This window comes from Procambarus clarkii, chromosome 2 (genome assembly GCF_040958095.1).
Source record: "Procambarus clarkii isolate CNS0578487 chromosome 2, FALCON_Pclarkii_2.0, whole genome shotgun sequence".
Classification (NCBI taxonomy): Eukaryota; Metazoa; Arthropoda; class Malacostraca; order Decapoda; family Cambaridae; genus Procambarus; species Procambarus clarkii.
Window position 1 is genome coordinate 48674198 of NC_091151.1, and position 18151 is coordinate 48692348.

Genomic DNA, 18151 nt, shown 5'->3' on the forward strand with positions numbered 1-18151 from the left:
GCGAAAATAGCACGATTTTTGGCCGCTAGCAGCGAAATTCGCCAGATTATTGCTCGCTACCGGCGAAAATCGCCCGATTTTGGGCAGCTAGCGGCAAAAATAGCCCCTTTTTTGGCCGCTAGCGGCGAAAATCGGTAGATTTTTGCCGTTAGCGGCCAAAAACCGTGCCATTTTCGCGGCTAGCGGCCAATAATCACGCGATTTTCGCCGGTAGCGGGCAAAAATCGCCAGATTTTTGGTAGCTAGCGCTAGCGGCGAAAAACCGTGCGATTTTCGCCGCTAGCGACCAATAATCGCGCGATTTTCGCCGGTAGCGGCGAAAATCGCCCGATTTTTATACGCTAGCGGCGAAAATCGCTCGGTTTTTCCCGCTAACGGCCAAAAACCGCGCGATTTTCGCTGCTAGCGGCCAAAAACCGTGCGATTTTCGCCGGTAGCGGGCAAAAATCGGGTGAATTTCGGCGCTGGAGGGCAAAAATCGGGCGAATTTCGCCGCTGGAGGGAAAAAATCTGGCGATTTTCGCCGCTAGCAGCAAAAATCGCCAGATTTTTGGCCGCTAACGGCGAAAATCGCGCGGTTTTTGGCCGCTAGCAGCGAAAATCGCGCGGTTTTCGCTGCTAGCGGCCAAAAACCGTGCGATTTTCGCCGGTAGCGGGAAAAAATCGAGCGAATTTCGCTGCTGGAGGGCAAAAATCAGGTGATTTTTGGCCGCTAGCGGCGAAAATCGCGCGATTTTTGGCGGCTAGCGGCAAAAATCGCCCGATTTTTGGACACCAGCGGCGAAAATCGCGATTTTTGGCCGGTAGCGGCGAAAATATCCCGATTTTTGCCCGCCACCTGCAAAAATCGCGCAATTTTTGGCCGCTAGCGGCGAAATTCTCACGATTTTTGGCCTCTAGCGGCGAAATTCGCACGATTTTTGGCCGCTAGCGTCCAAAAATCGGACGATTTTCGCCGCTAGTGGCCAAAAACCGAGCTAATTTTGCCGTTAGGGGGCAAAATTCGCGAGATTTTTGCCGCTACCGGCGAAAATTGCGCGATTTTCGGAAATCGCACGGTTTTTGGCGGCTATCAGCGAAAATCGCACGGTTATTGGCCGCTAGCGGCGAAAACCACACGATTTTTGGCCGGTATCGGCGAATATCGCGCAATTTTTGGCAGCCAGCTGCGAAAATCGCACGGCTTTTGGCCGCTAGCGGCGAAAATAGCCCGATTTTTGCCCGCCACCTGCAAAACTCGCAAAACAAAGGGCCTTAGAGCACTCAACACGGAGGTAAGAGATATGGGGAGACCAAGACAAACGAGTGTCAAGGAATAACCCCAAAAGCTTCGCGGAATCTTTGTATTCAAGGGGATGACCATAAAGTGACAAAGAGGGACGAAGAACAACCCGTTTCTGCGTAAAAGTCATGGCACAAGTCTTAGAAGTAGAGAACTTGAAGCCATGATCAGTGGCCCAAGACGACACGGCATCAATTGCAAGTTGAAGCCGGCGTTGAAGGAGAGGCGAATCATCACCCTGACAACAAAGGGTAAGATCATTGACATAGAGAGCGGAGAAGACACCAGAAGGAAGAGAGGAAAAGACCATTGAGGGCAACCAGAAAAAGAGTAGTGCTTAGAACACTACCCTGGGGCACACCTTCGTATTGCTGAAAAGAGGGAGAGAGAGCGGTACCAAGGCGCACCCGAAAGGAACGACGAGAGAGGAAGCCGCGGAGAAAGAGAGGGAGATGACCACGAAGGCCAAAAGAATGAAGTTGAGATAGGATATGATAACGCCGATAACGTGTCGTAAGCCTTTTCCAGGTCAAAAAGGACGGCAACAACGGAGGTCTTCGCAGCAAAAGCAGTACGAATATAGACCTCCAAGTTCACCAGGACATCTGTCGTGCTGCGGCACTTGCGGAAACCAAATTGAGAAGGGGAGAGGAGGTGATGGTGTTCCAGGAACCACATCAGACGAACGTTAACCATACGTTCAAAGAGTTTGCAGACAACTTGTGAGAGCAATAGGGCGAAAGTCCTTAGGGGGAAGTACCCAGAGACCCCGGTTTGCGAACAGGGAGGACAACGGCATCGAGCCAGTCCTCAGGGACTGACGACGACTCCCAGATCCGATTATACAGACTCAGTAAATACTGAGACGTGCTCGGAGGGAGATGGCGAAGCATCTCATAATGAATACCATCGGAGCCCGCCGCCGTAGAACCGCAGAGGGCCAGGGCAGAACGAAGTTCAGAGAGAGAGAAGGGAGCCAGCTGCGAAAATCGCATGGCTTTTGGCCGCTAGCAGCGAAAATCGCGCGATTTTCGCTGATAGCGGGCAAAAATCGGACGAATTTCGCCGTTGGAGGGCAAAAATCGGGAGATTTTCGCCGCTAGCAGCAAAAAATCGCCAGATTTTTGGCCGCTAACGGCGAAAATCGCGCGGTTTTCGCCGGTAGCGGGAAAAAAATCTAGCCAATTTCGCCGCTGGAGGGCAAAAATCGCGCGATTTTTGCCCGCTAGTGGTGAAAATCTCACGGTTTTTCGCCGCTAGCGGCCAAAAATCGCGCGATTTTCGCCATCAGCGGCAAAAAATTGCACGATTTTTGCCGCTAGCGGCAAAATTCGCCCAATTTTTGCCCGCTAGCAGCGAAAATCGCGTGATTTTTGACATCCAGCGGCGAAATTCGCCCGGTTTTGCCCGCTAGCGGCGAAAATCCCCCGATTTTTTACCGGTAGCAGGGAAAATCGCGCGGTTGTATGAGGGCCATAATCGATCGAATTTCGCCTCTGGAGGGCAAAAATCAGGCGATTTTTGGCCGCTAGCGGCGAAATTCGCTCGATTTTTTTTCCCGCTACCGATGAAAATCACGCGTTTTTTGGCCGCTAGCGGCGAAAATCGCGCGATTTTCGCAGCTAGCTTCCAAAAATAGGGCGATTTTCACCACTACCGGGGCAAAAATCTGCCGATTTTTGAAACTGAAAATAGAAATCTGGCAAAAATCTGCTATTTTTGCCCGCTAGCGGCAAAAATCAACGCAAAAAAAATGTCTGAAATGTCGGAAATTTGACTCTTGAGCGTGATTTTGTAAACGAATTCTGACTCTCTGCACCTATTTTCAGTTTCAAATTACGACGCACCGCACGAGGGCTACAAGTTAAAGCACCACACATCAACGATCTTCCAAGGATCGTGCAAGATACCGAAGACAGTACCAGTCATAAACAGACAGGAAGCCAGTGTCAACATACAACCTTGTGTGGTCTGCTCATCATACTTTACCAACGTTCTGACTCATCGCCTGCATACGTTAAATACTACATATATTTATAAACCAATAACATGCTATTCTTCAATAAACTATAACTAAAATCAATGTCATATATAGTACATATTTGCAATTATTGCGCAGTTACAGTTTTGGAGCACGCCTTTTAGTATTGTCCCACAAAAATATGACTCACCTCTACACTACTATTTATGCATTACTGCTAACATGATTCTCATTACATCTTTCATAATGATGTCCTTACAACACCATCAATACATTGTTTTAACATTATATTATATAACCACCCACCGATTACTTCTCCTTTGATCGTGTATACAATTAGGTCTTTTACAACACGACCTAGTAACTAACATTTACTCTCTTATGGAAGGTTCAGTCATTTCACACCTTTTGCAAAACTTCACGCATCTTTTACCATCCACACATTTTCGCCCTGCTAACTCTTGCCAACACTGTCAGGAAATAAGTATTAAGGCCACAAAACACATTCTTACCGCTCAATACGAGTATATTATGATCTCTGGAAAGTGCTGTTGTATTTAAAGATACCAAATGCGATTGTAACATTGATTCAGCAACCCCCTTCTCTTTATTGGCCAGTCTTCGTATCTGCCAATCTCGACTCCTTTCAGTTATTCACGGTGTGGGTCGCGTCATCCCTCTCCAACACTTTCTTGCACCTCACCCTCTGGTTCCGTTGTACGTCAAAGTCCGCTGGCTCCGATTCCCTCTACCAATCAACCTTCTTTGTTTTTGTAGAATTGCGAGATGATAATGATATTTATTGCCTTTGCACTAACACACAGAACTTTGAATCAAATATAGCCACAATTAGCACAGTAACCGGTATTTCTTTACTCTTTTAGAGTAAATTATCAACTACATTCACGTCCGCTTTACATTTCAATAAAGCTCAAATAAAATAATTCCTAAATTTTTCTTATTATCTATTTTAATCTTATGATTCAACAATTCACCCATATTATATTTACATCTAAATATTTTCCCATTCCTTCACCACACATGTTACTGTGCTCAGAGGGCAGTACGACGCTCTTAGCAAAGTACCCCCACCCCCATTTCTTGTAATTTTACATTATACACAACTTTAATAACTTAAAAACCAACTGCATATCTAACAAACTATATGATCAACGACTATGTACTACAATAAACAGGTAAAAAAAATTTTTAAATTATTTCGTACCTTCTATGTAAGACACGTCAACTTCATTCAACAATTGCAGGTCTCTCCATAAAGTAACTACACACCACGTTATCCACGTCAAACGTACTCAAGCCTCTCACCTGCGAAACTACATTTTATTCTGCATTATGAACATTCATATAAACATTACTTATCAACTCGTAGTATATCAATTACACCCTTCGAAAAACTACGGGGGGGAAGGGGGAGGTGAACAACCCTATCAACCAATTTTAAAGGCGACACGCGAACTGAGGCCACAGCCTATCGATAGTTATTCACTAGTATTAATAAGCACTTTCCGCAAGCAACACCATCCTGCAGTCAAACTGCATTTTTCGACTTTTAGACAAACCAAACGCTTAACATGTTGAGTCATTAAATCGTTTAGGCCTGTTTGGTTTTCAATGAAAGCACTCGCCATGAAGCCCATAATATCCCTGTACTAGTGCTCAAAGACACTTATTTCACCACCTCAATGTAAACATGACACCATCCCCATCCAATTGCGTTATTCTCGGCCCACTCATCTATTTAAGCCATTCGATTGCCCGCATTCATAAGTTTTAACCTAAATGGGAGGAAATACCTTCCTCCACGGCTTATCGTCGTCACGTAAATTTACTTACCTGCACCTCTAGTGGGTGCCGCTTCAATATACACGACTGCGTTACACGTCATTCCTGATTCCGGTATACTTGCCTTACTGGCCACGTTGTTATGAACTACTTGCTTGAACACCTATGTGAGGTACGGTTCAACATTTAACGTCATTAAATTATGAACCTTTCGCAGTCTTTACATGCTCTTAATATGCCTACTCATCCGGTCTATTATATTTACACTTTGCTAACATTACTTCCTACTATGTTATTGCAGCCAGTTCTCGCTGCGACATGCGACACAAATTAAACTTCAATTATTTAGTCGACAACGTAGACGTTGTCAAACGTCCGAAATGCTTATATCTCAAAAACTAACACTAACGGACGTTTTTCATTTCAACTTGAGGTTTTCAAATAAAAATACTAACAAATTCCTGCAATACTACCTTCCTGTCACAAAACTTCCACAACATCGAAGATGTGTTATGATGACTACTCTTCGCCGCCTCAATGTGAGAAACTCGAACCTTTAGTCTCTAGTAAGCTGCGCGAACCTAAAACCTATCCCAACGATAATTCTACAGAAGCCTATTGCGAAACTTGCTGCCAACTATTCACCAATACTGAACTTTACGCGTCTCTGTTCTTCACACATCCTGCAAATCTGTCCCTGTTTTACCTGCAATAAGGCAACACTTACCGGATGCTACCAATATAAATGGTTAATTCATGCCTATACCCTACCTTTAACTTGAACCTCTAGTTACTTTACTGAAACAAATTACTGATGTGGCGCCGCATTTAAAATGGCCATTTTTAAACCTTATATCACACCTCGATAGTCTACGGCTTTGGGAGCTGTTGTCTATTGATTGCCACCCTCTGATCAGCTAATAATAACCACTTTAGTCGAACACATTTAGTATGTCGTCCTCCAGTTTTACATTTAAAACCTTAGGGGTTCTTTTATGAAGATTTAAGGGGGTAGTAGGGTATCCTAACAATATTAGGTTTCCTAACTGAAAATAGGTAATAATTTACTTGCCTTAAACTGATAGCTCCATATCGGCTACCTCAACCGGGACATCTGCCACCAGCGTCTGCTCGCCACGGTGTGACTTGAATCATCCCAACACCACTGGTCCCATGACGTTAGTCTCCTCCAGATTACTAACTCACCAAGCGGGCCATTTCACGCGATGCGTCACTCACCGTTACCTCGTTGAATAACACACCTGAAAACAATGAATACATTAAATGTTAGTTACGTGCATAATTGTATTGTACTAATGATTATACCTCAGCACTAAAATAATATCACCGTGCATATATACCCTCCCACAAGAGGGTATATAAGGCACCTGTAATATTTATATGTTTTTGACCCTATGTATTCGCGTTTTGACGGTGTACAAAATGAGTAAGCTAGGGGTCTGTCACCCCTAGCGACCCCAAGGGGTAACGGGGTACCAGCTCAGAGTAACAACACGCCCTAACACTAACTTGTACACCCATACTTTGCGAATACTAGGGTCAAAATAACGCTCCGTTGCTCCGCACCGACCAGGTGCACTCAGCAACCAATCACCTTTCTAATTTTCAGTTGACGTCACAGTCTCGCAAGCTGTACTGTCATTGGTCACCTCCACCTAATTCGATAATCTGGTAATTCATGACAATTATTTATTCCAACTGAAATATATACACCCAAATGTATACCCAATGTATGAGAAACATACATGTACCAAATGCATGAGAAACAATGTTTTACATTACACTCAGAAATTATGACTTTTCATTACTTATTATTAAATAAATATTATTATAATGAGTAAATATTAACAATACTTATTCGAGCTGTAAGTACAGTACAACACAGTACAGTATAGTACAGTACACTTCCGTACGGTACGATACATCACAGTACTATAGAGTACAGTTCCGTACGGTACAGTACTATACAGTACAATACCCTACGATACAGAACAGCCAAGGCCACAGTACTCTACACTACAATACAGAACAGTACAGTACCGTATAGTACAGTACACTACAATAAAGTGGAGTACAGTACACTACAACGTACAGTACCGTACACTACCGTACAATACTTTACAGTAGAATACAGGGTATTGTACAGTACCGTACAGAACAATACCCTACAGTACAGTCAAGGGTACAGTACATTAATGTACGCTACAGGGTACACTACAGTAAAATATCATACACAACACTTAAGTACTGTACAGTACAATATACTAGAGTACAGTACGATATAGTACTGTAAGGATACATTACACTACACTCCACTACAATACAGTTCACTACAAAACAGTACAGTACAATACAATTACGTAGAGTACAGTAGAGGGTACACTACAGTATACTACAGTACTGTACTGTACTCTACTGAACACTGCCGTAAAGTATCATATAGTGCAGTACAATAATGCATAGTATAGTACAGTACCGTACAGTGCAGTACACAACCGTACAGGGCACTCCATTACAGTACTGTACAGTACAGAAAAGTACAGTACCGTAGAGTACACTATGCTACAGTACAATATGGTACAGAATATTACAGTATAATGCAGTGCAGTACAGTATAATACAGTACCAAACAGTACAGTACAGTGCATTACTATGCAGTACAGTATAGGACACAACAGTACAGTACCCTACACTCACACTTCATTAATTGCCTTTCAAATGTACCAACGGCATCACCATTATCCTTTTTTCTACTTAAATCACTGTTTCTTGATTGTAACAACGCGTAATAAGCACCAAATTTCACGTGAAAAGGGGAGGGAGGAAATGGCTGCAATGGCGCTGTATGGCAACTGACGCTACTTTCACTAACCACCATTGTTATTGCAATATTACCTTTCCAACCGTTCATTTCCATCCCTAAACAACACCAATGTATATTTATATACGTGATTTAAGCCATAGATCCACACTGCAACTAGTAATATCGATTACATTTAACATGCAATCAAATAGTCTTTTACACATTTATGCAAAGTCATCAGTCATGTTGACTAATATTTATTTATTTATTTATTTATTTATTTATTTATTTATATATACAAGAAGGTACATTGGGTTTGTGAGAATACATTGAATAGTACAGTATTTACATTCTTGTAAAGCCACTAGTACGCGCAGTGTTTCGGGCAGGTCCTTAATCTAACAGATAATTTTAAGTAGGTAATTTCTATCAGAATTGATAAATGATAACAAATACATTGCAAGAGAAAAATGAGATGAGAGAGCTTAGTAAGTATATTAAAGCACATTGTTATATTAAAGCTCTGATTGATTACATTGACAGCTTGATTGGTAATTTAAACAAAATTAATAGACACCATACAGCAGATTGACAGCACATATAAGACAGCAATGATCACAATGGCAAAGATGCTCAGATTGGGAACATAAAGGTTGGGAGATTGGGTAGCAATAGATACAGTGCAATTTTAAGGCAAAAGGTGAAAAACTATGAAGATGAAATTAGGTACTTTTTACTATTGATTTTGAATGATGTCAAAGTTGGACAGCTTTTCAATTCAATAGGGAGTGAGTTCCATAAACTGGGTCCCTTTATTTGCATAGCGTGTTTACACAGATTAAGTTTAACTCTGGCGATATCAAAGAGATATTTATTTCTGGTGTGGTGATAATGGGTCCTATTACATTTGTCCAGGAAGAGTTTCAGAGCAGGATTTGCATTTAAGAACAGGGTTTTGTAAATGTAGTTGACACAAGAGAATTTATGGAGTGAGATTATGTTTAGCATATTTAGGGAGTTAAACAAGGGGGCTGAGTGTTGCCTGAAAGCAGATTTTCATATTATTCTCATAGCAGATTTTTGCTGGGTGATGATGGACTTGAGGTGGTTTGCAGTGGTTGAACCCCATGCACAGATACCATAGCTGAGATAGGGATAGATTAGTGCATAATATAGAGAGATGAGAGCAGAGTTAGGTACATAATATCTGATTTTGGAGAGTATACCAACTATTTTTGAGACTTTCTTAGTTATGTGTTGTATGTGGGTACTGAAGTTGAGTCTCTTGTCTAGGAATAGGCCAAGAAACTTTCCATCATTTTTATTGCTAATGTTTACATTGTCTATCTGAAGCTGAATTGCATTTGTAGATTTGCTTCCAAATAATATGTAGTAGGTCTTTTCTATGTTAAGTGTTAGTTTGTTGGTTGACATCCATAAGTGGACTTTTTTATTTCATTATTAACAACATTATTTAGTGTATGTGGGTTGGGGTTGGAGTAGATGAGGGTAGTATCATCAGCAAACAAAATAGGTTTCAGAATGTTAGAGACATTACGCAGATCATTGATGTATATAAGAAATAGAAGAGCTCCCAAAATGCTGCCCTGTGGCACTCCAACGGTTATTGATAGAGTGGGAGAGGTTATATTATTGATGGCTACACATTGGTGTCTATATGAAACTGACAGGGGCTAAGAATGTCGAATTTTACAAGATAGGAGTAGAGCTGTTTGAACATAATTTTTTCAAATATTTTTGATAGTAGGGGTAGGTTCGATATTGGTCTATAGTTGTTTATGTCTGCCGGATTACCTCCTTTATGAACTGGCGTTACTCTTGCTTTTTTAAGGATATCAGGGAAGGTATGACACTCAACGGATTTGTTGAACAGCAGAGCTATAGGTGGCGCAAGGGCATGGGAAGCGCTCTTGTATACAATGGATGGGATTTCACTGATGTTCCCAGCTTTGGTTTTTAGTGAGTGTATGATGGACACAACATCTGTCGGGCTGACTGGTAAAAGGAGAAGAGAGTTTGGATAGCTGCCTGAGAGATATGTGTTGATATGTGTCTGAGTCTGTGGGATTTTACTTGCAAGGTTAGCACCAATCGATGAAAAGAAGCTATTAAATTCATTCGCCATTTCTAGGTCAGATGATGGTGTAAGCCCATCCTTAGAGTGTGTTATCTGGTTGTGCGAGTGTTGTTTAGTTCCTAGGATATTAGAGATGGTATTCCATGTGCTTTTCATGTTGCCTTTTGCGTCTTTGAATCTAGTCTCATAATATGAAAGTTTAGCTTTTCTTATGATACTGGTAAGCTCTGATGAGTACCTTTTAACTACTTCCTTTGTAACTAGGCCACTCCTAAATTTCTCCTAAAAAACTCCTAAATTTAATAAAGATCTTGTGCGTTACACTTTGATCATTTGAACTATTTTTTTTTTTTACACAATGACGTTATCTTATGCTATGTTAAGCTAAGCTAAGCAAGCTACGCTACACTGGACTAGGCTACGCTAAGCTAGGTAACGTTAGATACAGTACCATAAAGTACACACTAGAATACAGGGTACAGTGCATGGTACAATATAGTACACTGCAGTACAGAACAGTATAGTACAGTACCGTACAATACAGTACAGTACCGTTCAGTACAGTATAGTACAATACAGTATAGGACAGTGCAGTAGAGGGTACAGTATATGTTACAATACAGTACATTTTAGTACAGGGTATAGCACATTACAGAACAGTAAAGTATAGTAGAGTAGTGGGGGAGAGGAGGGGAGTATGGGGGAGTATGTGGGAGAGTGGGGAAGTATGGGGGAGAGTGGGGGAGTATGGAGGAGAGTGGGGGATTTACAGAATTACGAGTCCTGCGCGCTATCCACCACGCTACCAGGCCCCCGTGGAGGGAGCAGAGTACATGTGGGGGCGGTACAGAATACATGTGGAGGGCACAGAGTACATGTGGGGGGTACAAAGTACATGTCGGGGGCTACAAAGTACATGTCGGGGGTACAGAGTACATGTGCGGGTACAGAGTACATGTAGGAGGTACAGAGTACAGTACAGAGGTACAAACAACATTAAAGTTGTTGACCCAGCCACCTTCTATATGAATGACATTCAAGCTGCAGATAATATAACGGATATTAACACGAACTCGGAAGACTTTGAAAGAGAAATTGACAATATGCCCATGCACTCTGCTCCTGGGCCTGACTCATGGAATTCAATATTCATAAAGAAATGTAAAGTACCAGTAGCGCGAGCACTCAGCGTAATATGGAGAAACAGCCTAGATACAGGGGAGATACAAGCAGCACTTAAATCTGCAGATATAGCTCCTTTGCACAAGGGGGGTAAGTAAGTAATTATCAAAAGAAGGCACCAAACCGGGAAGGCTATGTAGCACCATCAAATGCGCAGAATAATCAGAGGGCGCTAAATATCACCAAGGATGCCAATATGAGAACAAAAACGCATAAGGCGAACGATATCAAAAGTATCTGAGTCACCAAGAATTCTATCGAGGGACAGGTGACCGCGAGGGGCGGTCAGAAAGCAAGACACACGCTCGTCCTGGAAGTCAGGACATTCAAGAAGGACATGCACGACCGTAAGAGGGACAATGCAACTAGGACAATAAGGAGCAGGGTGGCGCTCCATCAAGTGACCATGGGTTAAGCGAGTATGGCCAATACGCAACCTCGCCAGAGTTGTTTCCCATCGCCGGTTACTGTGGTAGGAGGACGGCCACGAGGAAACACAACATTTAAGAGTACGTAGTTTGTTACCAGTAACAGACAACCAAGAAGCCTGCCAACGGGTAAGGACGGAGGAATGGATAACCAGGTAAAAGTCGGAATAAGGAATACCTTTACGAGAGATGGGACAAGAGCGGACAGCTTCCTTGGCGGCAGCATCCGCACGCTCATTTAAAGACACACCAATATGGCTGGGAACCCAACAAAACTCAACCGACTTAAATTTACTGTGAACAAGAAACAGCCAATGCTGGATCTCGACAACTACTGGATGAACCGGATTAAAGGACCCGAGAGCCATGAGGGCACTACGAGAGTCAACAACTACAAAGGAAGACTGACAACGAGAAAGCAGGAGACGAAGAGCATAGAGAATAGCATAAAGCTCCGCTGTAAAGATGCTAGTCTCCGGAGGTAAGCGACACATATAAGTGCGATCAGGAAAAACAACAGAGTAGCCAACACCGTCCGCAGACTTAGACCCATCGGTGAAGACAGAAACGGAGCGGGAGTGAGAAGAAAAGTGCTCAAGGAAAAGGCGTTTTAGAACCGTAGGAGGGGTAAAAGCTTTAGTGATACGGGTCAAGGATGTACAAAACCGTGGAAGAGGGACTCTCCATGGGGGCAAAGAAGGAACAACACGAGGAGAAACATTAGAAATACGAACGGAAAGAGAGTCCTGTAGGCGAGATAACTGGACAGAAAGAGGGAGGTGGTGAAGAGGAACAGGAACCGCAGGAGGGGTAAAAGTTACAGCACGACAGAGGCGAGAGGAAGGATGTTGTAAGGACCGCGCAAGATAGCGAAGACAGTAGCGATCACGGCAGTCTTGGAGAGACAGGAAGCCAGTGTCAACATACAAGCTAAGGACGGGAGTCGAACAAAAGGCACCAGAACTGACGCGCAACCCAGTATGGTGCAAAGCATCAAGACGGCGAAGAGTAGAAGGAGAAGCAGACGAGTAGGCAGGGCAACCATAATCGAGCTTAGACAGGACGAGAGAGGAATGTAAAGCAAGGAGAGTGCACCTATCTGCCCCCCAAGAAGTATGGGACAAGACCCAAAGGAGGGTAAGGGCCTTAGAGCACTCAACACGGAGGTAAGAGATATGGGGAGACCAAGACAAACGAGTGTCAAGGAATAACCCCAAAAGCTTCGCGGAATCTTTGTACTCAAGGGGATGACCATAAAGTGACAAAGAGGGACGAAGAACGACCCGTTTCCACGTAAAAGTCATGGCACAAGTCTTAGAAGTAGAGAACTTGAAGCCATGATCGGTGGCCCAAGACGACACGGCATCAATTGCAAGTTGAAGCCGGCGCTGAAGGAGAGGCGAATCATCACCCTGACAGCAAAGGGTAAGATCATCGACATAGAGAGCGGAGAAGACACCTGAAGGAAGAGAGGAAAGAAGACCATTGAGGGCAACCAGAAAAATAGTGCTTGGAACACTACCCTGGGGCACACCTTCGTATTGCTGAAAAGAGGCAGAGAGAGCGGTACCAAGGCGCACCCGAAAGGAACGACGAGAGAGGAAGCTGCGGAGAAAGAGAGGGAGACGACCACGAAGGCCAAAAGAATGAAGTTGAGATAGAATATGATACCGCCAAGTGGTGTCGTAAGCCTTTTCCAGGTCAAAAAGGACGGCAACAACGGAGGTCTTCGCAGCAAAGGCAGTACGAATATAGACCTCCAAGTTCACCAGGACATCTGTCGTGCTGCGGCACTTGCGGAAACCAAATTGAGAAGGGGAGAGGAGGTGATGGTGTTCCAGGAACCACATCAGACGAACGTTAACCATATGTTCAAAGAGTTTGCAGACACAACTTGTGAGGGCAATAGGGCGAAAGTCCTTAGGGGAAGTACCCAGAGACCCTGGTTTGCAAACAGGGAGGACAACGGCATCGAGCCAGTCCTCAGGGACTGACGACGACTCCCAGATCCGATTATACAGACTCAGTAAATACTGAGACGTGCACGGAGGGAGATGGCGAAGCATCTCATAATGAATACCATCGGAGCCTGCCGCCGTAGAACCACAGAGGGCCAGGGCAGAACGAAGTTAAGAGAGAGAGAAGGGATCATTATAGGGAAGCTGAAGACGAGTGCAGAAATCTAAAGGACGAGACTCAAGGACAGGTTTACGAAGAAGGAAAGATTGGCGAAGATGAAGACCAGAGCTAACAGAAGAAAAGTGGGAACCCAGTACGGAAGCGACCTGCAACGGGTCCGCCACAAGAGTATCATGGAGGTGAAGGACCGGTGAAACATCGGGAACGAACTTACCCGCTATCTTGCGGATACGCTTCCAGATCTGGGTCAGAGGGGTTTCGGACGTAATTGTTGAGACATAAGATGCCCAACATTCACGTTTAGCCGTACGGATGGCCCTACGGGCCACCGCACTCGCTTTCCGAAAGAAAAGAAAAGAATCAGTCGTCTGCCTACGGTGGTGCCTCCTCCAGGCTGCATGCTTACAGCGGACAGCCCGAGCACAGTCCGCATTCCACCAGGGAACGCACTTCCGTGGACCCCGAGAGGAAGAGCGAGGAATAGAGCGGAGGGCAGCGTTGAAGACAGTGTCGTGAAAAAGGAGGAGAGCGCGAGAGAGAGGCAGAAGGGAGAGGTCAGAGAGAGCAGCACTGAGGGTAAATAGGGTCCAGTCCGCCTTAGCAAACTGCCACCTAGGGAAAGAGAGGGAAGGGCGAAAAGAGAAAAAGGAAACAAGGATGGGGAAATGATCACTTCCATGGAGGTCATCAAGAACCTGCCACGTGAAATCTAAGTAAAGAGAAGAAGAGCAGAGAGAAAGATCAAGACAAGAAAGGGTGCGAGTCCGAGAGTCCAAATGAGTGGGCTCACCAGAATTTAGAAGAGACAGGGAAGAAGAGAGGAGAAACGGCTCAAGAAGGCGACCCCGGGTATTCGTCAGAACGTCACCCCAAAGACAATGACGACAATTGAGGTCACCCAGCAGGAGCACAGGTTCCGGCATGGAGTCTAGGAGGTGTTTCAAATCAGGAAGAGAAAGCGGGACACTCGGGGGGAGATAAATGGAACAAACTGTGTACCATTTCCTCACAAAGATACGAGTAGCAGAACAATGGAGAGGCGAAGGAAAAAGCATAGGAACAAAGGGAACATCAGCACGAATCAAGAGAGCAGAAGAATTAGAAGCCCCAGCAATGGCTGCGGGGGGGGGGGGAGAGAAAGGAATAGCCACGAAAACAACCAGGACGAGCACCAAGCATCGGCTCCTGGAGACAGACACAAAGGGGCGAAAACCGCGAAATCAGAAGTTGGAGTTCGAGGAAATTGGCGTAATAACCTCGAACGTTCCATTGAAGAATGGACAACGACGAGAAGAGAAAGGACAAAAACAGAGAACAAGGAAGAAACAAAGGCGAAAGAGCAACAGAGCACGTTAAAGAATATCAGGGTCGGGATCAGGGTCAGCAAAGTCAGGGTTAGGGGGCATGGGTAAACTGAGCAAAGACGGAGGGAAGGAAACGGGAGAACAGATCAGAGGTGGGCGGGCGGGGTCCGGAGGAGGAGGAGGAAGAGGAGGAGACAACGGAGAGGAGCAGTCAAGGACAGCAGCAGGAAGAGGGGGAGTAGAAAGAGGGGAGCGCACCCCAGCAAGAGCAGCAACCGAAAGGGAAGCAGGGGCCAAAGAAACCTCCATAGCAGGAACAGGGGGCGCAATCACTGAAACGGGAGGGGAAGGAGCAACAGAGCCAGAAGTAGGAGCTGAGGAAGAAAGCGAAGCCTTCTTACCCGCCAGGGAGGAGGAAGGAGAGGAGCCAGGCTTACGCTTCTGACTTAAAGAGACTGGTGTCCCAGCAACTACGTACCGGGCAACGGATTCCAGTGTCTCAACAGGAGAAGCTGAACGAGAGCACACACGACGGCCGTTAGGAGAGCGATGGACATCTGCCTGCACCGACACGCGGCGGGGAGAGCCGATAGATGGAGGAAGAGGATGGGAAGGAGGATCGGAGGGGGACGAGGAAGAAGACACAGGAGACATGACAGACCGGGTAGAAAGAAGGGGAACCCCAGACAGAGGACCAGGAGGGGGACCCCTCGGGACAGAACACAAAGGAACAGAGGAGGGGCAGTGGGCATATCAGGGTCCAAGGCCCAGAAACGGTTGTGAGTCTGAGGAAGGCGGGAAGGACGAGGAGAGGAAGAGCGCAACACGCGAGCATAAGAGATGTTAGTATAAGGCGGGAGCCGGCGAATCTGGCGCCTCACCTCAGGAAAAGATAAACGCTCCCGGTGCTTCAGGTTGAGGACGGCTGCCTCAAGCTTGTAATGGACACAGGCACGGGAGAAGGTAGGATGGGCCTCACCTCAGTTGAGGCAGCGAGCTTGGGGAGAAGTGCACTCCGACGTAGAGTGACCTTCACCCCCACACAAAGGACAGAGAGACAGTCCCAGAGCAGCGGAGGGCACCATGCCCAAACCTCCAGCACTTGTTACAAAGTCGAGAAGGAATATACTCCTGGACAGAGCAACTAGCACCAGCAAGAATGACAGAGGATGGAAGGGTCCTACCATCAAAGGTGATCTTCACAACGCGAAGGGGTTGACGGCGACGACCACGAGGGGGGACGAGTAAACGAGTCAACCTGGAGGACAGAATGGCCTTGGGCATCAAGGATATGCCGAATATCATCATGGCAATCCTGCAGATTCCTAACACCGGTTGCAACATGGGGTGGGAGGAGAATAGTGCCAACACTGGCATTCATCTGAACGTTCTTGGAGACCCGAACAGGATCTCGATAAGCCAAGATAAGGCAGCCAAGCGGGAAGCTGCATCCTGAGAAGGAGCAGCAACGACACGTGTACCGAGACGAGTGGGGTTGAAAGTAACAGACGCATCCACGGAATCTACAAGATGCCGATGGAGGGAGAAATCGTCAGGAGGCGCAGAATCAAGAGGGAGGAGATCAAAGTATTTGGCCCATGAAGCAGGACCAAACAAGGCCTGATACGCATCAGCACGGGAAGGAATCGAGCGAGTGCGGCTGGGGCGCGAACGGCGTTGAGAACCCCTAGAGAGAGAGAGGGGTCAAAAGGCGCAGTAGTCACAACGAGAGACTTAGCTGCACCAGGGGACGAAGTGGTCACCACTGGGGGCTGGAGGCTCAACCCAACCACAGAGGGAGGGGAGCTGGGGGAAGAAGTCAGGACGGTCAAAGGAGGAGCAAGGTCGGGGCCCAACGCAGCGGGAGCTACAGAGCCTGGTCTTCCAATACAGGCCGACTCGGGGGCTAGGTCGCCCACCCCACGAGCCTGAGAGGGTACAACGGAAACATTCATCGACATAGAGATGAAGAGAAAGAAATTCATCCACGAATGTGCCCCCATACCCACCATGCAGCCACAATTAGAGGCAGGACACCCAACAGGAAGCTATCGCCGATCATGCCGGGGCTCCCTAGGGGTGCGTCGTGAGTATACGCCCCACAAACGCCACCTTAAGAACCGTCAATCCGTCGAGATCGGGTTCAGCGACGAAAGGGGGATTGACAATAAAAGGTTCCCCTCGCTCGAGACGTTGGGTACTACAGTTCTACGGGTGCAAGAGTATGCCTCCTCAAGCACCCGGGCATCAAAATAGAAGAAGTCCAAAGAAATAATCCAAAACAAGCAAAAGGTCAGCAGGAAACGACAAGCAGATACGAGAAGAGGGAGGAGAAAAACGAAACATAAGGAAAAGGAAAAGCGATCCGGCACAATTAGAGAAGACAGCAGCAGGAGTGCAAGGCCAGAAAAGGACAGAGGACTGCCCCACGGAGCATCACACTCCGGCAGCCGTCCACCAAGTCCCCTCACGACGCCAACGGGCCGGATGGGGAGGGGGTGGCCGGGGAGGATTTACTAGCCGCAAATCCTTAACTGTAGCCTCTGTTTAACGCAACAGTCAAATGGGTACTTGGTTGTAACAACGATTCTTCGCGGCGGGGATCGTATTCAAGGGACCTACCCGAAATGCTACGCGTACTAGTGGCTGTACAAGAATGTAACAACTTTTGTATATATCTTTAAAACAAAACAAAATACAAGCTGGTAGGGCTAAGGGCAGACGTTATGGTCCGTTGACAACCATGTCTGGGGAAACTGGCGTGGAATGACTCTTGGTTACCACTTTAGTGTATCACATACCTACCAGACAAGGGTTATGCGATTACAATACATACTACTATAACTGTACCAACCCAAGACGGGAGCATGAGAGGTAGACGTTGTTGGTAAGGGGCTATTTACCAGGAACTATGAGAGTTGTTGTAGGGTATTCATAATTTATTATCCTGATACATGTGAAAGGTGCTGCAACTAGGCCAACTTTCAGCATCTCAGCCTAAATAGAGAAGGAGAAAAAAGCAAAAAAAAAATTTAGACACTTTTTCAACAATGTTCAATTGTTTTCACAGCCCACAATTGTGAACCAAAATCATTTCTATGACACTCAGC

General features: G+C 45.7%; 1 long non-coding RNA gene across 1 annotated transcript; it reads right to left on the reverse strand.

Annotated features, from left to right (window-relative positions):
- Window positions 1–2861: 2861 nt before the first annotated feature.
- Window positions 2862–18151, reverse strand: LOC138367106 (uncharacterized). The gene is made up of 3 exons (XR_011229305.1): window positions 17945–18151; window positions 4489–6328; window positions 2862–4026 (listed from the first exon to the last, which is right to left on the reverse strand). It is a non-coding gene; the product is annotated as an uncharacterized lncRNA (long non-coding RNA).